At 40.7% G+C, this 27,806-nt stretch overlaps 1 protein-coding gene and 1 long non-coding RNA gene across 3 annotated transcripts in view; one reads left to right on the top strand and one right to left on the bottom strand.

Annotated features, from left to right (window-relative positions):
* The window catches only part of LOC110497165 (leucine-rich repeat-containing protein 4C), a 117,498-nt gene extending 110,426 nt beyond the window's left edge, over positions 1-7,072 (bottom strand). Inside the window, exon 1 of the mRNA XM_021573124.3 lies at positions 5,148-7,072. The gene's annotated coding sequence lies outside the window, so the exon portion shown is untranslated. The remainder of the gene's footprint in view (positions 1-5,147) is intronic.
* LOC149985245 (uncharacterized) overlaps positions 1-27,806 on the top strand; it is a 568,030-nt gene that overhangs the window by 416,203 nt on the left and 124,021 nt on the right. The gene's annotated exons all lie outside the window — the stretch shown is intronic.

Here is a 27,806-nt window from a genome sequence, read left to right as displayed (position 1 = left end):
AAGTATCTGTAATCTGATTACAATATTTGTGATAGTAACAACATATTACAGTTATGCTTTTTTTGTAATCCCTTACATGTAACGGATTACAGCTGATGGGATATTCCTATTTTTAATAGATGCCATTAAAACTCTGTTTTCTCACGTAACTGTATAGCATAGCCTATAGAAATGTTGCGCAACATGGGTTTATGGGAACACTTATTAATTCCATGCATCAACCAGCTATGAAGAGCGGGCTCTTGCTGCGCAAGAGGTGATCCTTTTCCGCTCAAACTCTGAATGCCAGGGCTCTCATGAAGTGTTTGATTTTATTTTCGAATTCATTTGCATTGATGACAGAGTGATTAGAGGGACAATAGAGCGCTGAGTACCAGGCCATTAGCAACTGGCCGTAAGCAAGTTTGGTAGGCTACTAATGGTTTCAACGGTCACATGGAATCTGACTGCAGTCATGACTCGTGACTGCTGGTGTGACAATCACCATAACAGCCCTAGACTCAACCATTGCCTACATCAGCACCTAGACATGGGAAGTCATCAAGGGACTGAACTCATGTAACAAACCACCAATCATCTGAGATGATGCATCCAGTTAGAGTTTATAGTGTATACTCACAGCACCGCAGCACTGCCTTGACCTGAAAACATATCTGCCTTCTCTCGCTCTCTCTTGGTACCCCAGCCCCCCTCCTCATCTCAACCTCCCCCATGGTGTTTCTATCTGCCGGTCTGGCAGCCAACACTTACCCCAAAAGGGTTCTACCTGGAACCAAAAAGGGTTCTTCAAAGGGTCCTCATACGGGATAGCCAAAGAACCCTTTTAAATTCCTTTTTTCAAAGAGTGTAGATAACACAGGACTGCCTGACTTTTTAATTTCCCTTTCACAACCAATCCAATACCCAGAGAACATTTCTACCCAGAGAAGATGAAAGATGTACGGGCGGTTCCATTATTGATAGAAGTCCCCAGCAGTCAGAGAAATGAATGCTAATGGTGTCCTAAGCTGGGGCTTTACCCAGATTAATCCGATTTAACAAATGAACATTTATTAAATGGCACAAAGCGATGTCCCTGATCTGAACGGAGTCACAGTCTGAAGAAATAAGCAACATTTCAAAGGAGGATGTGGGAAAAGGAACATGGGCATATGCTCTGTGGCTTCACGAGGGGCTGACACCTTGTCGCAATGCTACCCTTTTCTGGCTGACAAGTTCATTAATTTTTTGACAGGGCCGCTTGGCACAATTTTCAACGGATTACTGAGACCGCAATGAGGGGAGGAATTGGACATGAAACAGACGTCTGAGGAGGTGACAATGTTATCCACTGAAATCTGGCTTGATGTTAGCAGCAGCAGGACTTTTGCCTCGGTCCTCAGTACCCACACTGCACCTGCTCTGAGACTACTGCACCACTGGGGATGCCTGAGACACACTGGGGATTCTGTTGTTGTCACCAGCACATAATAAAATAAACAAACACGTAGGTGCACATGACTCTAGGAGATTATGGGAAGTTGTCATTGTATCATTGACGTTTTATAGAGCATGGACCTACAACAATGATGAAGGCACTACTGTACGTGCTGAAATGTTGACCATCTTACTGCAATATTAACAAACAAGAATCCCCCCCCCCCCCCCAGCCCCAGACTGATGACTTTCTATCACCTCTATAGAAAGGAAAGCTCAGGAGGGAAGTGGACCTTTGAGAAGTGCTCAACATGCAGAAGGGATAGGCTCCTCGTAGGCATGAATCACTCTGCATCAGGCCACAACAAACACATGTCATCTTTGGGATTCATAGAGTGGATTTATCATGCTAAAATCTTTGACAGGGGAAGAACATAAAATGAGCAGTCTAATTTGTCTCCCCAAGGCAACATGCTTTCTCAAATAGGGTGAAAGATGTTCACTCCCTCACTAACCTGAGGGAATAGGGGGCCACTTTAATCAGGTGACAGAAAGCTGCGATCAATTCTACAACAGTAGAATGACAACCGTAACCTCAGTTGCAACTGAAGCTATAACATTACTAATCCTATTACTTCTACTGTGATGTATTATTAATGATTGACTACTACTGTTACTACTAAATGTAATATACTTCCAACACTGAAAGGTAGAATAGATACTGCATTTGTCAATCTAAAACAAAGTCATAATATTCTCTGCGCGTTCACCAAGCCTTACTACCTGTATCGCCTAAAATGACCTACATATATCCATGATTCAATGTAGCTGTATTATAGGAGAAGATGGTAAAAACATGATGGAAAAATACTATTTGATAGTAGCTTGTATCCAGTATATACATTGCCTAATTCCACATTTTGTTGAGTTACAGCCTGAATTCAAAATAGATACAATAGTTTATTTCTCACCAATCTACACACAATACCCCATAATCACAAAGTCAAAATATGTTTTCTAGAAAGTCTGACTTTATTGAAAATGAAATACTGAAAGAAATTATTTACGTAAGTATTCACACACCTGAATCAATTAATGCATGTTAGAATCAACTTTAGTGATTAGAGTTGTGAGCCTTTCTGGGCACGTCTCTAAGAGCTTTGCACACCTGGATTGTACAATATTTGCACATTCTTCTTTTTTTCATCAGGCTCTGTCAAGTCTTGTGTTTTAGGTTATTGTCCTGCTGAAAAGTGAATTTGCATCCCAGTGTGTTGGAAAGAACTAGGATTTTTTCTTAGCTCTATTCCATTTATTTTTATCCTAAAAATCTTGCTAGTCCTTGCCGCTGACAAGCACACACATAACATGATGCAGCCACCACCATGCTTTAAAATATGAAGAGTGGTACTCACTGATGTATTGTATTGGATTTGCTCCAAACATAACACTTTGTATTCAGGATATAAAGTAAACTTCTTTGACAGATTTGTTGCAGTTTTACTTTAGTGCTTTATTGCAAACAGGATGAATGTTTTGGAATATTTTTTATTCTGTCCCGACTTCCTTCTTTTCACTCTGTCATTTATATTAGTATTGTGGAGCAACTACAATGTTATTTATCCATCCTCAATTTTCTCCTATCACAGTCAATAAACTCTGTAACTGTTTTAAAGTCACCATTGGCCTCATAGTGAAGTCCCAGTGTGGTTTCCTTCCTCCCCGGCAACTGAGTCAGGAAGGACGCTTATAACTTCGTAGTGACTGGGTGTATTGATACACCATCAACGTGTCATTAAAAACACGAATATTCAACACATGTTTGAACGGATATTCAATGACTGATTTTTTTTTTAACCTATCTACCAATAGGTGCCCTTCTTTGCTAGACATTGGAAAACCTCCCTGGTCTTTATGGTTGAATCTGTGTTTGAAATGCACTACTCGACTGAGAGAACTTACAGATAATTGTATGTGTGGGGTACAGAGTTGAGGTAGTCATTATTGCACTATTATTGCACACAGAGTGAGTCCATATTGTGTGACTTGTTGAGCAAATGTTTACTCTTGAAATTATGTAGGCTTGCCACAACAAAAGGTTGAATACTTCTTGACCCAAGACATTTAAGTTTTTTATGTTTTATTCATTTGTAAACATTTCTAAAAACATGGATTCCACTTTGAGATTATAGGGTGTTGTGTTTAGGCCAGTGACACAACATCTCGATTTAATCCATTTTAAATTCAGGCTGTAAATCAACAAAATGTGGAGAAGTCAAGGGGTGTGAACATTTTCTGAATGCACTGTAGAGTACCTATTTCATTGTTTTCAGACAAATGGGTGGTTGAAATAAGAAAACACAATTGGTTAAATTCACATGTAAGAGAGTTGTATAGTGTATAACAATTGCTTTAAGCATGCAGATATGATAAAACCTCATTTTGAAGGAGTCAAATTTAATCCAACGTTCATTACTGGCTAGATGCAAGGCCCTGTGTGTGCATGTTCTCTGTGGTCTTCTGTCTTGCTGTCCCTCTGCGAGATCAAAGAGACCACTGTGTGAGAAGGAGGGTTCAGGGTGTGTGTGTGTGTGTGTGTGTGTGTGTGTGTGTGTGTATGTGTGTTTCCATGTGCTCCTAGTGCCAATAATGAATGAATGAATGGGTGAGATGGATGAATGGAGAACCAATCCGTTTCAACCTATACACCATATCCCATACCACGGCACACTGTACATCAGTGCATGGTGATCAATTATCATAACTGGAATATAACCAAAACACCGTTGCTTCATGTATGTGTGCTATTCACCACACATTATGCTACGTTCGTTTCTAGCCATCAGAGTTTCTAGCCTACGTTCGTTTCTAGACATCATGACAAGCGAAGCTTCAGCACCACGTTTATGAGAGACAGCTCCCTCAATACCAGTAGTGAGCTAACAGCAATGCCTCCGCATTAAAACAGACACTACCCTCCATGGATAGGTGGAAATGAAAGTGCATTAGCTACAGCCCTATAGTGTTCTTGCAAACATCATTCTCAAAGACATGGCAGTGCTCATATGTTAGGCTTTCCACCGGGCGCATGCGAGGAGCCTTAATAATATAACAGTGTGAAGTCAATTGCACAGCAATGTGCTCTACAAATAGCTATTGGTGGGCCTACTGTGCATATTATAATCAGCATAAAATATTAGATATTCTGAATGTTATTTGGCCTTTGGTAGGTGCTGAAATCCAACGGTCCGAATAGAGCAAATGGGATGCAACAGACTGCATCACCACTACTCAACAAAACAGAGTCAACCATCCTCTCCACACATTTTGATCAGTTTGGGCTATTTGTGGTATCAGCATCAGCCTCATGATAAAATAAAATGTGTATAGGTTAGTCGAATAAAGGCTGAATCGACAAGCATTTCCTAGAGCGTTCCAACACATACGCACGCACGCGAACACACACACACACACCGAATGGTCCATTCATCACATCACACAAAATATGCATTTTTTTTGTCAGATTAAGTCGGATGAAGCTTTTTGTTTAGTCTATGTCGTAATATAACACGACAAAGTGAGATAGAGCAGCAAAGGAACGCGGATTTTAAATAGCCTACCTCTACCAGATTACCAATATGCTTTAGCTAAAACCGTAATTCAATGTGGGCAAGGTTTTAGTGGCATTTAGAAATAATTTCAACTAAACAAAATTAGCACATAAAACTTACTTGTCACCAAAGATGCTGATGTTAGCAGGATAGCTGATTCAAACAACGACAGTTGGCTCTTCAGCTCCTTCCCCTCGAAAACTGCATCGAAAATACATCCGCAATTCTCAAGCAATTTGGCAGACTCCGTGGTGATACTTTCACACACCTTATCCGGTCCCCAGATTGCAAACGATGTAGAATTTAATCCATCAATGAATATCAATCAATCGGTTGAGATTTAGGACTTGCACATTGATAATAGAGTCAAATTATCCAGCACCATAATCATATTTTTCAAGAAGCAAATAATACGGAGGCACTGTTGAAACTAATGGTTCGATGCAAAGCGATATCCCGCTGTGAGGTTAACAAGGCACAATTATATCTATGTCGCTGTCCGGTACCATTTCGTGAATCAGGAGATATCCGAGCTCTTCCCAGATCCAGCCCTTATATTTTTATTTTCAATAAAAACAAACCAACCTCTTCAGAGCCAGACCACTAAAGACACCGTCTCACGCAGCCGTGGACCCCCAGATTGATAACATCCTCAAACCTCATCATAATCTACGGCTGAACATCATCGACATACATATTGAGCAAAAATAAAGAGGTTGATAGTTGTCTTCCCGCTGTCACGCTTTTAGCTGGAACTTTTCTCACGCTTCCCCTTGCTACTCGGCAACCCACTGGAATCTGATTAGATTTCAACGCACAACCCAGTGCGGATTTCAAGATTCTTACTAATCTTTTCCTCTGTATTGAATGTCGTTGGATGGGGTCCCGGAGTTGATGTAGCCTATGAATTATTCGGTGGATTGGACGAAGAATGATACAGTCGTCAGGCTTATCTTTGTCTTCTGATATATTATTCCATCGATGTTCATAGGCGTCAGTCAGTATGTTTGATGTAAGAACCTGCGGCGAGTCAGGTGGAAAATCCAGCAGGTTGTATAGCCTATAAATGCATTAAAGCCTTGTTTACAGGGTTAACAACGAAATCCCCTTCCTTGGTCTCTGACTCTCAACAATTGTATGAGTATGTTTCATAGGATGAACTAATATAACGCTATATATTAGGCCTATTATAGTTCCAAAGGTTTCGTGTCCCGACTTCTCATTGCGTCTCGAGAGCCGTTTGTTCACCAAGCTGCTCCTGTCAGTTTTCCCCCACAGCAATCATAGCCTCCTCTCTCTGTTCTCTTGCTCTATACGTATGTCAGACAGGACTCTCCAGTACCGACAATCCACTGATATCTCACAAGAGGGAACGAATATCCACCTAGTGATGATCCTCCGTGCGCGCTCTTCGCCAACTCAAATTGCGCGTTGGGATGATGGCCAATAGCTCTGACCACAATTTATCAGGCTAATAATTAGTTTACATCCAACAATCTACAGCTTATACATGCAATGCATTTGTGCACTCTCACATAGATCATATGATACAATGCATGTGCAAGTTCGAAGGTCTAGACAATAGATAGTGGACAGTGTGGGGAAGTAGTTTCTCCTCTGTTGCAGCGTGCCGATAGCCTCACACCCAGAACGCACTGGCTTCCTCCCTCACTCAAAACAAGACCATTTGTATATCGCCAGTCAGTGCAGAAGAAATACTCCCTCTAGACTGGTTGAACACCTCTCCTTTGACGCACATTCATGTGTTGCGTCTGCCTTGTTGTGGGTCCCTCTATATTTTCCCCACGTACCCCTTCTCACTGTTGATGGGTGAAATACAATTATCCAATTTCCTGCCATCATCTACCCGCTGATTGGTCAATTGCATTATCACTTGATGTCATGAGGAGCGATGCGTCTGGGGGTAATATGATGCGCGTGTGTTTGCCCCCTTGCGTGCACGACTTAAGAATGTGTGTGTGAGTTAGAGAGAGAGAGAGAGAGATAGAGGTGGGGAGGCCTGTTTCTCAGTGGCTCCCTGCACCAGATGGGACACGACTGCCACCTACCGACCCCCCCCCCCTCCTCCTCCCCCTCTATGACGCCATCAGAGCCACAGGCTACTGGAGCAGCCGGTCAGAACACGGTGCTTTTCTCATCAACTTACGTTTCACAACGGGTCCATTTTCTCATGGCCTATGCTGTGACACGACTCAAGATCACACCCATTGTAGCCAACATAATTCAGCGTGAGTTTCAACAAAACTTACACACTCCCATCGAGCAATATCTGAAACACCTGACCAGATACAATTAAATAGCCAGTCCATAGTTATTTTTGGCTTCAGTGCGCCTACAGTTCAATTCACATTGGGATGCGCAATTGCGACGTCACCAGAGCAGCGCAGATGACATTAACGGTTCTCAAAATGGGACTGTTTGGAAACATTCAGTGAACAGGCGACTCGGGCACACAACTATGAGAAGTACCAGCGCTTTTGTCTGGTTGAATGTAACTCGAAATTACGCACATCAACATCAGGCAGCGAAAGAGGCCAATGCGTGGTACTATCGCTAATTGCTGTGTCAGGGGTGATTTCTCAATACCAGAACAGAATTAGAGTCAATACAGTGCAGAGTACACAGTATGTACATATAACTGTCTAACATGTTATCACAATTATGATAAAACATATGTATTTAAATCTAAACTACTGGTGACACTGAAAGTAGTGTAGTTCAGCTGGGATTTCTTTACATGTTTGGATAAAATATGCATTTGCTATGGTCTCAGACAAGGGTACTTATCACTTGACTGTAGCCCACCAAACTACCTCTGCTGCACATACTACTTATGATGGTATTCTCAGTGGCTACAAGAAGCAGCAGTGAGTGACATGACATATACAGAATATACATATACTGTTAAAACTGGACAATATGGATAGAACTATTTGCTGATGGGGAGGGGGAGACATTCCACTTACAGTGGTTGCAGGCCCTTTTTTTTTACTTTGGTACTGTAGATGTGAGAAAACATTATTATGCCAGACCAAGGATCTGTCCAGCTGTCAAAGTCTCATCACATCTCAACAGTGAAGGTGTTGCATCATCTATCAGTCTTCAGAAATGTCAGCATGCCTGTCTGTCAGTTGTTGGCCACTCGTCACTAAAAGTGCACTGCCATTATCCTGCATTCCTCGCCTATGATTGAGCAATTTTAATTGTTTGACATTAAAGGGTCTCTCTCTCTGCCTCTGTCACTCTCTCTGTCTCTGTCACTCTCTCTGTTTGTCAGTCACTCTTTCTCTCTCTGTCAGTCACGCTACCTCTCCCTGTCAGTCACGGTCTCTCTCTGTCAGTCTCTCTCTCTCGCTCTCTCGCTCTCTCTCACTCTCTCACTCTCTCAACCCGCCACACACACACACACACACACACACACACACACACACACACACACACACACACACACACACACACACACACACACACACACACACACACACTGACCATTCATTTTCTCAGACTGACCATGCAAATGTAACCTATTACAATTGCAAACAGCCACTTTCCACCTAGGCAGAGTAGTAACCTTTTCTAATAATCTCTCCCTTACCTCTGCACAGTAGATTCATGCTGCTGACATGTATTGTTTAGTTCACTGTCATTGCACACTCTGCAATAATAGCAGCCATGTTATGACAGCCATGCCTAATGGTTTGGATTGAAGGCTTTCATTTGACCACTTTCTTGTGAATCAGGTGACCACTCCTTATTTACTTAAAACCCTATTTGCTCTGTGGGGGCCATCACAAGCGGTCATATTAACTCCCATTTTATCTGGATTAATGTGCCTTTTGGGGAAACTGAATGAATGTTGATTGATACATCCCACTGTTACCTTCAAAAGAATCACCTGTTCTCTTGTTAGTATTTTCTGAGTATACAGCTTTATTTAGTCTGAAATTGGTGTCTTTATTTAAATATATTTTTTTAGTTTTGAGAAGGAACTTCATTTAACTGTAATTATTCTACAATATATTGATTCATTTCACGTCTTAACACCTAATACATGGTCAAGAGAACACTTTAATCTCTTCATATGTTTTAGTATTGTCCTTGCATACAGTTAAAAGGGTCTTGTCTTGTTACTTTGTGCTAGACATCATTGCTGACATTACAGCTGTTGATGATGTCATGTCTGTTTTGACATGTGAACTAATCTAAGATCAACCTGCACGGTGATATGAGGCAAGCCACAGCAAACAGGAAAAGGCAGAGTAGCTTGATAAGCACATAATGCACATGGCTCTGACAGAATATGTGCATCTCTTGACTTAAGCCACTTCTAAATCTTGGTTCAAAACATCACCCCTGAATGGCTCTGAAAATTCAAATTGCTGGTGGAGTCGACGTAGGTTGTTTTCATTATTAATGCTGTTGCTTTTGGAGGGTTTGGAGTAGCGTCACTTCGCTAGTCCTCCTGGGACTCAGAGGAAAATAGAATAATGTAGGAAATGAAGAGGCAGGTGTTGAGAGGCGAGAGCCTTAGTTTGTGTCTCTGAGAGTGCCACTCGTCACTGGCCTCAATTCCGCTCCAGCAGGCCTGGTGGCAGCTAGGGTTACAGTGGTGATAGGCGTACCTCTCTTTCAATCTCCTCTCTGTTCTCTTTCTCACTGCTTTCTTTCTCTTTGTTTTCACTGCCTTGTCTAACAGTAAATCTAACAGTAAATGTTCAGCCACAGTTGTTGATAAAAATAGCAATTGACAGCTCCTCGTCTGCTACAGTAATGCTTTTAGTTCCTGACCTCCAACCTAATATTTGCCTGCAACACAACAAGGACTCTGGTGATACATATTGTATGCACTGTAAGTGCCCAGAGTGGGGAAAAACACATGTTGCCATACAATACAGTGGAAAACTCAATGAGTAAAATCCCCACAAACACCTCAGCGACTTGAATGTGATTCATAGAGGTTCAGAAAATTTCATTTCAAGGACTTCATAATTAGGCGCATCAATTTGTTTGCCATCCTGTTTAATATCCACTTTGATTCACACTAATCTCTCACTCTACTCGTTATCCAATGATTATTTTGGCCCATAGGGCCACGATCGAAGAGCAGCAGCCCAGTCCTGATTCTCAACTCACTGCTAGCAGCCCCCGTCACTGCCTTTATTCCTCTATTCCACCCATTCAACTGGCAACATTTGTATAATTCAGCGCCGGGCACACCCTAAAAGCATCCTCCGCCTTGATGGAATTTCAGTATATGACAGGCAACAGAGGGCTTGATAACTGACGGGGTTATTGGATTTAGGCTGCAGCACAGAACAGTAAGGAGAAAGGACAAGGGCAGTGTTCTGCACGTGGAAGGATACCAGGAAGTATGATGATCATGGTAACCATAATCACTATCATCCCATTGATCATTACCATTCCTCAGCAGCAGCGGTAGCAGCAGGCCCACAGGCAGAAGCTCTACCATTAGCAACACACAAGAGAATATACATCAAAAACACAGCAACCTCATCTTAGTACAATCACAGGTTCACTATGTTGCCCACACAACGTATGACTGACAACTCCCGATTATATGTAATCACTTGGTACTGTTGTGAGTGCATGCATAGACTGTGTAGAAGTCTCAATAAATTAGAAGGATTTTCATTCAAATTCAAGCTAAGGTACTGTACTGAACTGAAACAGAGTTTGCACTTATTCAATGTGCACCTTTCAGGAGTCGAGAGTCAACTCCATTTTGAGAGAACCCTACACCTATTGACAGATAAAATGTGACGTGTGCATTCAGGCATACTTCCAATGATAAAAAGTGCATATTTGTTCCCAGGGCGCTCCCTCACTGCACCAGAGACATTATAAGTTGTATTTTAATTAGCAATATGGCTCGGTTCAGTTGTAATCACAGCAAAACATGTCACCTTATATCTTGTCTTGGCACAAACTGTTTAGGATGCTATGACTAAAAGAGATGCTCTAAAGTGGAGTAGGTGGTGGAGGAATACCCTGTAGTCTACTCTGTCAGCTGGTATGAACAGGGTATGCCTTAAAATGCCTAAAAATAGTTATTTGGACATTGAGGTTTCTTTTGTCTTGTAGATATATATTTTTACAATTGAACTTTCCTTGTTTTAGGTCTTCATCATGAACAAATTGTACATATACAGTTGAAGTCGGAAGTTTAAATACACTTAGGTTGGAGTCATTGAAACTCGTTTTTCAACCACTCCACAAATTTCTTGTTAACAAACTATAGTTTTGGCAAGTCCGTTAGGACATCTACTTTGTGAATGACACAATACATTTTTCCAACAATTGTTTACAGACAGATTATTTCACTTACAATTAATTCTATCACAATTCCAGTGGGTCAGAAGTTTATATACACAAAGTTGACTGTGCCTTTAAACAGCTTGGAAAATTCCAAGAAATGATGTCATGGCTTTAGAAGCTTCTGATAGGATAATAATCATAATTTGAGTCAATTGGAGGTGTACCTGTGGATGTATTTCAAGGCCTACATTCGAACTCAGTGCCTCTTTGCTTGAAATATATATAGGAAATCAAAATAAATCAGCCAAGACCTCAGAAAAAAAATTGTAGACCTCCACAAGTCTGGTTCATCATTGGGAGCAATTTCCAAATGCCTGAATTTACCACGTTCATCTGTACAAACAATAGTATGCAAGTATAAACACCATGGGACCACGCAGCCGTCATACCGCTCAGGAAGGAGATGCATTCTGTCTCCTAGAGACGAACGTACTTTGGTGCGAAAAGTGCAACTCAATCCCAGAACAACAGCAAAGGACGTTGTGAAGATGCTGGAGGAAACAGGTAGAAAGGTATCTATATCCACAGTAAAACGAGTCCTATATCAACACAACCTGAAAGGCCGCTCAGCAAGGAAGAAGCCACTGCTCCAAAACCGCCATAAAAAAGCCAGACTACGGTTTGCAACTGCACATGGGGACAAAGATTTTTGGAGAAATGTCCTCTGGTCTGATGAAACAAAAATATAACTGTTTGGCCATAATGACCATCGTTATGTTTGGGGGGAAAAGGGGGAGGCTTGCAAGCCGAATTACACCATCCCAACCGTGAAGCACGGTGGTGGCAGCATTATGTTCTGGCGGTGCTTTGCTGCAGGAGGGACTGGTGCACTTCACAAAATAGATGGCATCAATTGGCAGGAAAATTATGTGGATATATTGAAGCAACACTTCAAGACATCAATCAGAAAGTTAAGCTTGGTCGCAAATGTTTCTTCCAAATGGACAATGACCCCAAGCACACTTCCAAAGTTGTGGCAGAATGGCTTAAGGACAACAAAGTCAAGGTATTGGAGTGGCCATCACAAAGCCCTGACCTCAACCCTGATGAAAGGAATTAAAGCTGAAATAAATCATTCTCTCTATTACTATTTTTCTAACATTTCACATTCTTAAAATAAAGTGGTGATTCTAACTGACCTAAGACAGGGGATTTTTACTTTGATTAAAAGTCAGGAATTGTGAAAAACTGAGTTTAAATGTATTTGGCTGAGGTGTATGTAAACTTCCGACTTCAACTGTATGTGAATTTCTAAACGAAATAAGGTTACATAAAGCATAACATTACCAACAAGCACCCACATTTTCTCTTAACAGTAAACAATAACAAACACACACACACAAATCAATAATTATACATTCACTTTCAGTTATTTTCTATCTTCCAGTGTTTCATTACCCCTAATGATCTTTCTTTACATTACATGGTTTTATTAAATTGACTGTCACAAAGTGTATGGCTGTAGTATTTACAGTAAAATACAACATACCTCTAAAGGAGTATAGAGGCCTTACAGCTAGCTATACAACAACAAAAAGAATACCATGCAACACGAAAGCGGTCCAATTGTACCAACGGAAGACCCATAGTGTTTTTATATGGTCACTTCTCATTTTATCTGCGAGATTAGAGGGAAAACGTAGCTAAATATTGTGTAGAAGTCCCCTTCCTTGTTCCTAAATATATCACTCTTCTCCAATAGCTGCACTTTAAAGATCTCACAGCTCCACTTATGTATTGTTGGTGGCTGGTAATTTATCCAGTTCAGGAGGATGCATTTTCAGGCCACAAATAGTCTTTTTTTTTAAAGAGATTGAGCTGTGCTAAGGTAAGTGACACCCAATACAAATAGCCAATGGTCCATTCTTATAGGAGATCTGAACATGCCATCCAGCTTTGTTTTGACATTTTCCCAGAAAAATTTAGTCCAAAACAAGTGGCCATGGGTTCCTTCTTACACTTACAGCAGGTATCAGAGAATTTGGCATTCATTTTATTACACATAATGGAAGTCCTATGGACCCTTTGCATACACTTATATTGCATCTCTTGCACCTTGTTAGGTGAACAGTCAGCTTAAGGTAGTTTTAACATCGGATTGTATAGCAGTATAAAATTAGGATTTTAAAGGTATTTCATCTTTCAACAAGAGATGGTCAACTGGGGGTTCGCATTTGGTTCAGTGGGGGGAACATCATCTGGAATTCATTAAAATGCCTTACTTGCAGATACCCAAATAACTATCTGTACGGTACAGCAAATGTTTGTTGGATTTCCTGAAATGATAGCAATTTGTCTGATATTGATTGGGTATTTTGAATTAAATTGAAGAGAAAACTCCAAAGCACTGGGAAGCTTTATTCTGTGTGAGAAAAATAGAAAATACTATGTGACTCATCTATCAACCATTCAGGCATTTGTTTATCAGATTTCTCATTTTCAATGGGTCCACTTGAACAAGAAGTGACCCTCCCAGTCTTTTGATTTCCTCAAATGACAAGATATGGAACAAATAAAACAAAGCCAACTGACCAACCCAGCTACAGTTTATCTCATTAATTATTTTGAAACAAACCTTGCCTCATTTAATTGTGAATTAGTAATTTGGGATGAGGAGGAGGGGAAGAGTTGTTTTGCAATTATAGTGGTGCACATTATAGTTTGTCCTCATGGAATACTGGCTCTAATACTGCCTTTTGCATAGTTCTCATGGTTATTGCTCTTTCCTCTTATTTGCCACAACTTCCTAAGCCAGAAAACAACTCAATGGCAGGCATGCTATTCTCAAAATATATATTGTATCTTCTTGTAATGTGCTCAGATGTTGTGATTCAAAGAGCCAGTGGTTTGTTCTGCAGGTGAACCAGGAGAATGAGGATATACATGACAAACTAAAAGCAATTCTCTGCCATTTCTCCTCAGGCTGTAATGGGCACTCTCATTCATTCACCCATTCTATTGTGTGAAGTGTATTGTCACATGTCTGTGACAAGAAAATTATGCACAAATCCTCAATGCATTTGTGTAGACAGGAACAGCTTTTCAATAACAATTAAACAAAAATATGTAGAAAGCGTATGTGCAGTAATTCAGATATATTTACTTCAGCTCTGTTTATTAAATAGGAATTTGGTTTTATATGTCTACTGACTGGTGAGGTCAAATTAGTGTCAGTTCCCCTTGTTTTGAGTATTACCAGAGGGACATACTATAAAGGAAAAGGGTGAAATCACTCAGACATTATTTTGAGGAAACAGATACGTTGAAGCTCTATACCAACACATATGCTGAATCTCTATATCTTGACTTAACATCAGGGTATGGTTCTTTAAGCATGGAGGAAACCTTGTAATCCCCTATCATAGCAGATTTAGACTAACCCCAGTTCTGGGACTCTCGCTCGGCTTCATTTCTCATGGTAAGACAACAATGTAAAAAAATAAAGCATTACTCCAAACAATGGCATACCTATTCAGTCGCAAGGCATTGAGGAGAGCAGATATGTGGCCTACATGTGACGATGGGCGAACCCTTCTCTAATTCTCTGTGTGGCCGTGTCTGTTCAGTGTTCAGACGCGTTGGCAGTGGAGTGGGCAGCCCTTCATCCTCACCAACTCTGCTAAGAAACACAAAGAGAGAAACTGTTAAATATACACAGTTCTGAGAAGAACACAGCCTTGCGACCGAACAGACCTTACAGAAGAGACAATTGTTTGGAAGAGTGCATGTTTAATTCTGCAGCTGGTAGTCAAATTGGTTTTGTCTCATGAGGATGTGTGTCGTCATTGAAGCTGTAAGCTCAGAGAGACAGGGTGCTATCTAATGAGGTGTAGAGTTGAGGTGTGTTTAAGTGTTTGTGTGATGGTTCCACTTCCACTGTATAATACAGTTAGTATAATATTTACACCTTGAGACAATAGCAAATTCCGGGTTCACTGCATTATGATAGTCTGTAGGATTATCCTTTACAATAGATGAATAGTTTCCATAAATGTATTAATTGTTGTCATCATAAGAACCCCAATGATATTCAAGAGTTGGCTTGAAGTGGCAACATGTATTTCTCCAGATGCAGTCTGGTCTATCAGAACCTTGTGTTTATACAAACAAAACTGGGTCATGCGTGGGTCAAATGGAAAGAGTAGAGTTCAGAGCATGACAGAGACCGAGGTCCCATTTGAAAAGGTCTGGCAACCCACTGAGAGACATCACACAAGTGACAATTACTTTCATCCAGCCCCGAGAAAGGTCGTTTGACAGTCTAGTTAACTACTAACGATAAAGAGTCAATGACTGGCAAATGAAAAGATTCATAACTAGATATTCCCGAGGCTCATAGGTTATGAGACAAGGTAACATTTCTTATAGGGATTAGCCTAGAGTTGAAGAATGGAGTGGGTAGAACATGTGAAGTGACTATAACCATTAAATGCAGTGAATGGCCAGGTTTAACTTCCTAACCTGACAATAGCAATTGTATGTTAACAGGGAAATTATGTGTTTCTGCCATTCCAATCAAATTTGACAAATTTTAAGGATGTCATTTTCTAGTTTTTACTTGCTAATCAGCTATCAGGGCATGCACCAATTTAAAAATGTGGAATTAGACAGCTATACTCTGTGAAGTTAGCACCTCTTGATTGCTGTAAATTGGATTGTTTTAGGATGACCCTTGTGCCAATACGCTATTACAGTGTGCTTGAAATCATAAACGTAATGTTTCCTTCCTCTCTGTAATAGAATAGAATTAATTGATCGTCCTAAAGACATCTTCAGCAGAGAGCCTGACGAATTAACTGTTACTACTGTATGTCAGCCACAGCACTACAGTGTGTGTGTATTGAATGACAGGACTTTATTGCAGATGTCACGACAATGTCAAGCCCCGATCTGTTTCACCTGTCTTGTGATTGTCTCCAGCCCCTCCAGGTGTCGCTTATTTTCCCCAGTGTATATATCCCTGTGTTTCCTGTCTCTCTCTGCCAGTTCGTCTTGTATGTTTTTCAAGTCAACCAGTGTGTTTTCCCGTACTGCTGCTTCTATTCTCTTTTGCATTTCCTCCCGGTCTTGACTCTTGCCTGTCCTGATCATGAGCCTGCCCGCCGACCTGTACCTCGGCCTCCCTCTGGAATACCGACCTCTGCCTGCCTTGACCTGTCTTCTGCTTGCGCCTGTTGGAACATTAAACATTGTTACTTCGACAGTCTGCCTCTGAGTCTTACTTTGATTCCTGATAGTCAATGCTTTCGACCACCTCCATGGGAGTTCTGTGAACCCTGGCTGAGAGGTTGTGAGTAAATGACAGGGCATGTAACGGTTATCATTGTCCCTCTCAGATTGTCTAGCCTGCCAGCTGAAATCATCTCTGTTCAGTCCACCTGCCCTTGACCCGGTCCTTCCTCCTCCCTGAAGAGAGACACTATTCTCAGCACTGCCTGGCCACTCAAAGTCAACAGGACACTCACTACACAGGGTACTTTCAATGATATTACATGATATCACATTTCATAACTCGGAGACATTGGCACTTACTATTAAAAGCTCTGTCATTGCCAATATGTGGTCAATATTGGAATGTGGATATACTGTATCAAGGAGACGGTGGCCAATAATGTTAACACATCCTCCCAAACCCCCTGTAGTATGCTCAATAGTAAAAAAAAAATATATATATAGCCGTGGAGAAGAATATGTGGAAGATATTATTGAAGTCTAGGCTGAGGGCTCTAGCTCTCCCTGAAATGTCATGGACATTTTGTCCAGTGCAGAGCGTGAAATGCAGAGATAGCTTTTAGGCATTTCTCCGTTAGCATCAGTTTAAGAGCTGCTTCACTAGCTACATTGCCAGAGAAAAGAAATGCTGGCAAAAAGACACTTGATCTCTGGCCGCTTTCAGAGTGAGTAATTTGTTTTGTATTAAAACCATGTATTTCTGCTTGGGAGAGGAATAGAGTAGGTCAGGTAAACACAACATTGTTCCAGAAAAATATTTAGCAAAAGTGTGGAGTGGGAACAGATGCCAAGTGGAATGAACAGTGGAAACTTTGGGCTATTTTAGCAGTTCTGTAACCAGAGTCAGTCTGGATTGTAACCACTTTTCTACAGGAGCTATTACTGTCCTGTCAAGTTCCCCCACCACTCACACATACAGCCTACTTTCTGCTTAGTAAATACTCACTCAATATTCAAAGCCCATTCAGAGTTTCGGACAACAAAAACATACGTGCCTGTATCTTACCCATCCCCACAGAAAGTCCTTGTTATATCCTTGTTAAAAATCCCATCATTCCTCTACTTAGCTGCTCCCTGTCCATTTTCATTAGCAGTGTGATAGTAGGCATGTTCATAATGATTTCGTTTTTCTTTTAGCAGACCGTTGACGAGTGCATGAATGGTGTTTTGAACCCATATAGAAGGAACAATGCAGACTTACTTGAAAACAAAGACTTGGCGAGAGTCCAAACCAGCATTGTATCTCAGTTGATTTGTTTTGGATCGTTTGTTTGTAGGCTACAGTAGGTTATTTCTCTGTGCTTGTATAAGCTTTTTCTCTGAAGCAAAGTTGGGAGAAAGTTGGGAAACCATGCCCAATTGACATTTTTGCATAATATTTCGCAAATCTCATTTAGAAAGGATCATTAGCTAAAGAGTTCATGCATACTTCCCCCTCCTTTTAAAGGGATACTTCAGGATTTTGGTAATGAAACCCTTTATCTACTTCACCAGAGTCAGATGAACTCATAAAAATGGTATCCATGTCTCTGCATCCAGTATGAATAATGTTAGAAGTAGTTTTGCGAGCCAATGCTAAGTCTATGGTAACAACTAGCATGCTAAGTACTACCATAGATTTCCAGTTATTGTACTAACGCTAGTAAGCAATTGCGCTAACGCTAGTTAGCAAGTTACTTCAAACTGCACACAGAGACATAAAAATTATATCCCAAGTTAATCTGACTCTGGGGGAATCAGATAAAGGGCTTCATTGCCAAATTCCTAAAGTATCCCTTTAACAGTCTATTGCTACTTTGTAATGTCATTAGGTAACTCAGAATGGTATTTTCTTATCATTTACTAATAACAAACCTGCAACCTCTTAATATTTCACTTTTTTTAATAACTTGTTGGGAATGTGGTCAAAGTAGCTGATTTGTGTTCCCAGTGAAGGGAATATTGGAAGTCATGTGACTTTCTAATAATGGGGAGCTTTAATAGTTAAAAAGTATGAAAGATATAAACTCAGTCTGTATGTTTTAAAGTTTGAATGATGTTTCTATCTTAAACAGGAGGAGAAGGATGCAAAAAAAGTACTATGCCCTTCGTCGGAAGTATGACATAGGTTTAGAATAGGACTTTAGCTATCACAAGTCCCGTTCATTACTTAAAGGCAGAAAAAACATAGACAGCAACGTTAGAGACTGGAATTTGTTGCCAAATCGAGAGGTCAATGAGAGAAGTGAAACATTTTCTAGAACTCTAATGTCACGACCTAGATTTGAGCCAATGTTACATAGTTGAACATGTTATTAGTCCTACCTTGTGAAAGTGACAAACTGACACATTTTCATTTGCGTCAATAACAACTTTACATCGTAATCAATATGACGGCAGTTGATCACAAGACGACTGCTCGAACTGATCACGTTTCTGTATATGACCTTAGCTAGCCAACGTTGCCATGACATCACCTACAAGTGTGATTAGGGAATTCTATTGTTCATACTGTACTGTCTTTGCTACAGTCATTGTGCACAGATGATGACTATCGCATCTGTGGTCATTGGCAAACAAACAAACATTTTACACTGGGAAAATTAAACCTCATTACATAGAAAGTGATATGAGAGAATATGTTAACATGAAAAACTGGTCAGATGAAGCAGATGCTAAGCCACAGGACTGTTTTGCTAGCACAGACTTGAATATGTTCCGGGATTCCTCCGATGACATTGAGGAGTACATCACATCAGTCATTGGCTTCATCAATAAGTGCATCGATGATGTCTACCCCACAGTGACTGTACGTACATATACCAATAAGAAGCCATGGATTACAGGCAACATCCGCACTGAGCTAAAGGCTAGAGCTGCCGCTTTCAAGGAGTGGGACTCTAAGCAAGAAGCTTGTAAGAAATCATGCTATGCCCTCCGACGAACCATCAAAAAGGCAAAGCATCAATACAGTGCTTTGAAAGGCTGGTCATGGCTCACATCTACAGCATTATCCCAGAAACCATAGACCCACTCCAATTTGCATACCGCCCCAACAGATCCACAGATGATGCCAGCTCTATTGCACTCCACACTGCCCTTTCCCACCTGGACAAATGGAACACCTATGTGAGAATGCTATTCATTGACTACAGCTCGGCATTCAACACCATAGTGCCCTAAATGCTAAACACTAAGCTAAGGACCCAGGGACTAAACGCCTCCCTCTGCAACTGGATCCTGGACTTCCTGACGGGTCGCCCCCAGGTGATAAGGGTAGGTTGCAACACCTCCGCCACGGTGATTCTCAACACAGTGGCCCCTCAGGGGTGCATGCTCAGTCCCCTCCTGTGCTCCCTGTTCACTCATGACTGCATGGCCAGGTAATACACTAACACCATCATTAAGTTTGCAGATGACACAACAGTGGTAGGCCTGATCACCAACAATGATAGGGAGGAGGTCAGAGACATGGCCGTGTGGTGCCAGGACAACAACCTCTCTCTCAACATGATCAACATGAAGGTAAATTGGTGGTTGAAGATATCCCTCTAGTGGTGTGGGGGCTGTGCTTTGGCAAAGTGGGTGGGGTTATATCCTTCCTGTTTGGCCCTGTCCAGGGGTGTCCTCGGATGGGGCCACAGTGTCTCCTGACCCCTCCTGTCTCAGCCTCCAGTATTTATGCTGCAGTAGTTTATGTGTCGGGAGGCTAGGGTCAGTTTGTTATATCTGGAGTACTTCTCCTGTCCTATTCGGTGTCCTGTGTGAATTTAAGTGTGCTCTCTCTAATTCTCTCTTTCTCTCTTTCTTTCTCTCTCTCTAGGAGGACCTGAGCCCTAGGACCATGCCTCAGGACTACCTGACATGATGACTCCTTGCTGTCCCCAGTCCACCTGGCTGTGTTGCTGCTCCAGTTTCAACTGCTCTGCCTTATTATTATTGGACCATGCTGGTCATTTATGAACATTTGAACATCTTGGCCATGTTCTGTTATAATCTCCACCCGGCACAGCCAGAAGAGGACTGGCCACCTCACATAGCCTGGTTCCTCTCTAGGTTTCTTCCTAGGGTTTGGCCTTTCTAGGGAGTTTTTCCTAGCCACCATGCTTCTACACCTGCATTGCTTGCTGTTTGGTGTTTTAGGCTGGGTTTCTGTACAGCACTTTGAGATATCAGCTGATGTACGAAGGGCTATATAAATACATTTGATTTGATTTGATCAAGACAAAGGAGATGATTGTGGACTACAGGAAAATGAGGACCGAGCACGCCCCCATTCTCATCGATGGGGTTGCAGTGGAGCAGGTTGAGAGTTTTAATTTCCATGGTGTCCACATCACCAACAAGCTGACATGTTCCAAGCACACCAAGACAGTCGTGAAGGGTGTACGACAAAACCTACTCCCCCTAAGGAGACTGAAGAGATTTGGCCTGGGTCCTCAGATCCTCAAAAGTTTATCCAGCTGCACCATCGAGAGCATCCTGACTGGTTGCATCACTGCCTAGTATGGCAACTGCATGGCTTCTGACCGCAAGGCACTATAGAGGGTAGTGCTTACGGCCCAGTATATCACTGGGGCCAAGCTTCCTGCCATCCAGAACCTCTATACCAGGCGGTGTCAGAGGAAGGCCCTAAAAATAGTCAACGACTCCAGCCCCCCTAGTCACAGACTGTTCTCTCTGCTACCACACGGCAAGCGGTACCGGAGCACCAAGTCCAGGTCCAAGAGGCTTCTAAACAACTTCTATCCCCATGCCACTCCTGAATTTCTAATCAAACGGCTACCCAGAGTATTTGCATTCCCCCCCTTTCTCTTACACAGCTGCTACTCCCTGTTGTTATCTATTCATAGTCACTTCAAGGATTACCCCCTTTTTTCAATTTTCACCTAAAATGACATACCCAACTCTAACTGCCTCTAGCTCAGGCCCTGAAGCAAGAAGGATATGCATGTTCTTGGTACCATTTGAAAGGAAACACTTTGAAGTTTATGGAAATGTGAAAGGAATGTAGTAGAATATAATACAATAGATGTGCTAAAAGATAATACAAAGAAAAAAAACATTATTTTAATTTGTTTTTGTACAATCATGTTTCAAACGCAAGAGAAAGGCCATAATGTATTATTCCAGCCCAGGTGCAATTTCAATTTTGGCCACTGTATGGCATCAGTGTATGTGCAAAGTTTTACACTGATCCAATGAACCATTACATTTCTGTTCAGAAGTTTGTATCAAGACCTCCCAAATATGCCTCATTTGTTTATTAGTAACTTTTCATGTTCAAAACTGCGCACTCTCCTCAAACAATAGCATGGTATTCTTTCTCTGTAATAGCTACTAGCTACTGCAAATTTGACAGTGCAGTTAGATTAACAAGAATTTAAGCTTTCTGCCAATATCAGATATGTCTATGACCTGGGAAATGGTCTTGTTACTTACAACATCAGGCTAATCACATTAGCCTACGTTAGCTCAACCGTCCCGTGGCAGGAACACCGATCCCAAAGAAGTTTTAATAACTCTACCTAAATGTACATATTACTTCAACTAACTGGTGCCCCTGCACATTGACTCTGCACCAGTACCTCCCTGTATATAATTGGCTATTGTATTTTACTGCTGCACTTTAATTACTTGTTAATTTTATTTATTTTCTTATCCGTATTTTATTTAACTGCATTGTTGGTTAGGGGCTCGTAAGTAAGCATTTCACTGTTGTGTTTCACTTCAATTTCTATTAATTTCACACAATTTTCTCTTGGTTAAAGAGAAGGAAAACATTTATGTCGTTCTCAGGCCCAGTGTCCCCTGTGATTCCGGTTTATCAGGGCTGGAATAAGAAATTACAGGTTGTGTGGCTTTAGTTATTTATATTGCTAGTGTATCCATCGATTTAACAGTCAAATTGTCAGGGTAAGAGGTTACAAAACACTTCTATGGATTGTATGTCTATGCCCACAACGCAACAAGCTGTATACTTGGTGCGGATGCTGCCGAAACTGTGTCCTTCCCGAGTGTAGGCATACCGGTAACTGCCCCAAAAAAGGAAAATCCTGAGTAAATGAGGAATACAAAGTATATGTTATGGTCCACTTGTAGAATCTATGCCAAGGCACATTGAAGCCGTTCTGGGAGCTTGTGGTTGGTGTTTCCTTTATTTTTGTTAACCTGTATGTTATTTTGATAAAAATGTATCCACAGCTATTTTTAAACAATTGATCCTCTTTGGCTAAATTATGATCTCTGGTGTATTTTGGAGCACAGACTCAGGTGGTTGGATAAAATATTATAATAATACAAATAATTATATATTTTTGGCCCCCTATGGAATTGGGCCTAGCCCCTGACTCACACAATTGACCAGACACATTTATTGTGCAGTTTATTTATTTTATTTTATTAATCAGTTACCCAATCAAGGCAGGACCCTTCCAGTTACCCACGAGGGCATACCTCTCCTCCCCCATCTGATGATTAGCAGCGTGGCAGCAGGCAGTAGCAGGCTGTCTACACTCATTCAAGGCAGGCTCCTAAGTTCTCCTGTGGTTGGCGGATGCACTCCAAAAAAAAATATATATATAGATACTACATATATAATATACACTGTATATATAATATATACAGTATATATTTCCTCTATTCCTTTATTTTTGTTTTCGCTTACTCTTGGGCCCCCCACAGCCTGGGCCCAGGTGCTTCAGCCCCAGTAAGAACCTGTATTAATCCAGCCCTGAGGAAGACTGTTATATTGCTGGCATGACTGTTACCCATTTAACATTTGATAACTTAAGTTACTACATGAATCAAATAGTCTGACACTTTAAATATAAAGGTTCCGAGAGGGTCAACACACAAAGTCACTATCACCCCTTAGAGCCTGCCCTTAGAGCCTGCTCACTGAGCGAAGTATTCAGATGCCTTGACATTTTCCACATTTTCTTACATTACAGCTTAATTCTAAAATTGATGACATGTTTTTTCCATCAATCTACAGACAATACCCCATAATGACGAAGCAAAAACTGTTTTTTAGAAATGTTTGCAAATGTATTAAAAATTCAAAACTTAAATATCACATTTACGTAAGTTTTCAGACCCTTTACTCAGAACTTTGTTCAATCACCTTCGGCAGCATTAAACAGCCTCAAGCCTTCTTGGGTAACAAGCATGGCACACCAGTTTTTGGGGAGTTTCTCTGATTCTACTATGCAGATCCTCTCAAGCTCTGTCAGGTTGGATGCAGAGCGTCGCTGCACAGCCATTTTCAGGTCTCTCCAGAGATGTTCGATTGGGTCCGAGCTCTGGCGGTGCCACTCAAGGACATTCAGAGACTTGTACCGAAGCCCCTCCTGCGTTGTCTTGGACATGTGCTTAGAGGTCTTTTTCCTGTTAGAAGGTGAACCTTTGCCCCAGTCTGAGGTAATGAGTGCTCTGGAGCAGGTTTTCATCAATAATCTCTCTGTACTTTGCTCCGTTCATCTTTCCCTCGATCCTGACTAGTCTCCCTATCCCTGCCACCACCATGCTTCACTTTAGAGATGGTGCCAGGTTTCCTCCAGACATTACATTTGGCATTCAGGCCAAAGAGTTCAATCTTGGTTTCATCAGACCAGAGAATCATGTTTCTCATAGTCTGAGAGTCCTTTAGGTGTCTTTTGGCAAACTCCAAGAGAGGTTTCATGTGCCTTTTACTGAGTAGTGGCTTCTGTCTGGCCACTTTACCATAAAGGCCTGATTGATGGAGTGCTGCAGAGATGGTTGTCTTTCTGGGAGGTTCTCCCATCTCCACAGAGGAACTATGGAGCTCTGTTAGAGTGACCATCGGGTTCTTGGTCACCTCCTTGACCAAGGCCCTTCTCCCCCAATTGCTCAGTTTGGCCGGTCAGCTAGCTGTAGGAAGAGTCTTGGTGGTCCAAACTTCTTCCATTTAAGAATGATGGAGGCCACTGTGTTCAGGGGGACCTTGAATGCTGCAGAATGTTTGGTACAATTCCCCAGATCTGTGACTCGACACAATCCTGTCTCAGAGATCTACGGACAATTCCATTCAACCTCATGGCTTGGTTTTTGCTCTGACATCACTCTCAACTGTGGGACCTTATATAGACAGGTGTGTCTTTCAAAATCATGTCCAATCAATTGAATTTACCACAGGTTGACTTCAATCAAGTTGTAGAAACATCTCAAGGATGATAAAGGGAAACCTGAGCTCTATTTCGAGTCTTATAGCAAAAGGTCTGAATACTTATGTTAATAAGGTATTTCAGGTTTTTATTTTTCATACATTTGCAAAAATTTCTACAAACCTGTTTTTACTTTGTCGTTATGGGGTATTGTGTGTAGATTGATTACATATATATTTTTAATTAATTTTAGAATAAGGCTGTAATGTAATAACATGTGGAAAAAGTCAAGGGGTCTGAATGCTTTCCGAATGCACTGCATGTTTACCACACAAACTTTGTTAATGCTGCATAAAGATAATGTTTAACCTCAAAAGTGATAAAATACGACCTCTGACTTTATGAGTACTTCTCTCATTTTCAGGTTTTAATAATTGTATGGTTTCAATAAAGTTGGAGGCGGTTAATAAGAGGCATTTAATGAGTATATGATTACTAGTCCAGAAAATGAATACGCAACACTGCTATAAAAACAATAACTGTAGAAAATTATTATTATTTTTTTTTTTAAATATGTAACTTTCACATATTAACCTTTTGTGACGAGGGGGCAGTATTTTCATTTTTGGGAGAAAAAAAAACGTTCCCGTAGTAAACGGGATATTTTGTCAGGACAAGGTGCTAGAATATGCATATAATTGACAGCTTAGGATAGAAGTTTCCAAAACTGTAAAGATATTGTCTGTGAGTATAACAGAACTGATGTTGCAGGCGAAAGGCTGAGAAAAATCCAATCCGTAAGTGCCTCATGTTTTGAAAGCTCTGCGTTCCAATGCGTCCCTATTGAGCAGTGAATGGGCTATCAACCAGATTACTTTTTCTACGTATTCCCGAAGGTGTCTACAGCATTGTGACGTAGTTTTACGCATTTATGTTGAAGAATACCCGTAGGCTACATTGCGCAAGTGGTCACCTGATGATCCCAGAGAGATTCTCGCGTAAAATACAGAGGTAGCCATTACTCCAATCGGTCCCTCTGAAAAACGAATTGTCCCGATGGATATATTATCGAATAGATTTTTGAAAAACACCTTGAGGATTGATTACAAACAACGTTTGCCATGTTTGTGTCGATATTTTGGAGCTAATTTGGAATATTTTTTGCCGTTTTCGTGACTGCAATTTCCGGGCGATTTCTCAGCCAAACGTGAAGAACAAACGGAGCTATTTCACTTACAAAAAATAATATTTTTGGAAAAAAGGAACATTGGCTATCTAACTGGGAGTCTCGTGAGTGAAAACATCCGAAGCTCATCAAAGGTAAATTATTTAATTTGATTGCTTTTCTGATTTCCGTGACCAAGTTACCTGCTGCTAGCTGGACAAAATGCTATGCTAGGCTATCGATAAACTTACACAAATGCTTGTCTAGCTTTGGCTGTAAAGCATATTTTGAAAATCTGAGATGACAGGGTGATTAACAAAAGGCTAAGCTGTGTCTCAATATATTTTTATTGTGATTTTCATGAATAGGAATATTTTCTAGTAACATTTATGTCTGTTGCGTTATGCTAATTAGTGTCAGATGATGACAATGGTCCCGTTCACGGGATGGGGTGTCACTAGAGGTTAACAAGTCCAATACAGCAAATGAAAGATAAACTTCTTGTTAATCTACCCATCATGTCCGATTTCAAAAATGCTTTACAGCGAAAGCACAATTTATGATTATGTTAGATCACCGCCGAGTCAAAAAAACACACAACCATTTTTCCAGCCAAAGATAGGAGTCACAAAAAGCAGAAATATAGCTAAAATGAATCACTAATCTTTGATGATCTTGCTCAGATGACACTCATGTATGTCTCGATAATGTGCATATTTATACCCAATAATCTCAGTTTACATTGACGCGTTATGCGCAGTAATGTTTTGATTCCAAAACATCCGGTGATTTTGCAGAAATACTCATAATAAACATTGATAAAAGATACAACTGTTGTTCAATGACTTAAAGATAGACTTCTCCTTAAATAGTACCCGCAAAACACCAGTCTCAACTTCAACAGGGAAGAGGTGACTAAAGATGCTGGCCTTCTTGGCAGAGTTGCAAAGAAAAAGCCATATCTCAGACTGGCCAATAAAAATAAAAGATTAAGATGGACAAAATAACACAGATACTGGACAGAGGAACTCTGCCTAGAAGGCCAGCATCCCGGAGTTGCCTCTTCACTGTTGACGTTGAGACTGGTGTTTTTCAGGCACTATTTAATGAAGCTGCCAGTTGAGGACTTAGAGGCGTTTGTTTCTCAAACTAGACACTCTAATGTACTTGTCCTCTAGCTCAGTTGTGCACTGGGGCCTCCCACTCCTCTTTCTATTCTGGTTCGAGCCAGTTTGCGCTCTTCTGTGAAGGGAGTAGTACACAGCGTTGTATGAGATCTTCAGTTTCTTGGCAATTTCTTGCATGGAATAGCCTTCATTTCTCAGAAGAAGAATAGACTGATGAGTTTCAGATCCTTGTTTCATATCTTTTTTTCTGGACATTTTGAGCCTGTAATCGAACCCACAAATGCTGATGCTCCAGATACTCAACTAATATAAAGAAGGCCAGTTTTATTGCTTCTTTAATCAGGACATCAGTTTTCAGCTGTGCTAACATAATTGCAAAAAGGTTTCCTAATGATCAATTAGCCTTTTAAAAGTATTAACTTGGATTAGCTAACATAACGTGCCATTGGAACACAGGAGTGATGGTTGCTGATAATGGGCCTCTGTACGCCTAAGTAGATATAACATACAGAATCTGTCGGTTCCAGCTACAATAGTTATTTACAACATTAAATGTCAATTTCTGATCAATTTGATGTTATTTTAAAAACAAGGACCTTTCTAAGTGACCCCAAACTTTCTAATGGTAGTCTATATAATATATATATATATATATATATATATATATATATATATATATATATATATATATATATATATATATATATATATATATATATATATATACAGTTGAGGTAGTATGTAGATGTAGGTAGAGTTAATTAAAGTGACTATGCATAGATGACAAAAGAGA

The sequence above is a fragment of the Oncorhynchus mykiss genome, chromosome 2 (assembly GCF_057628025.1).
Source record: "Oncorhynchus mykiss isolate SJ-2025 chromosome 2, ASM5762802v1, whole genome shotgun sequence".
Taxonomy (NCBI): domain Eukaryota; kingdom Metazoa; phylum Chordata; class Actinopteri; order Salmoniformes; family Salmonidae; genus Oncorhynchus; species Oncorhynchus mykiss.
The sequence above is the reverse complement of the archived record's forward strand: the minus strand, read 5'-3'. Positions and strand labels throughout refer to the sequence as shown.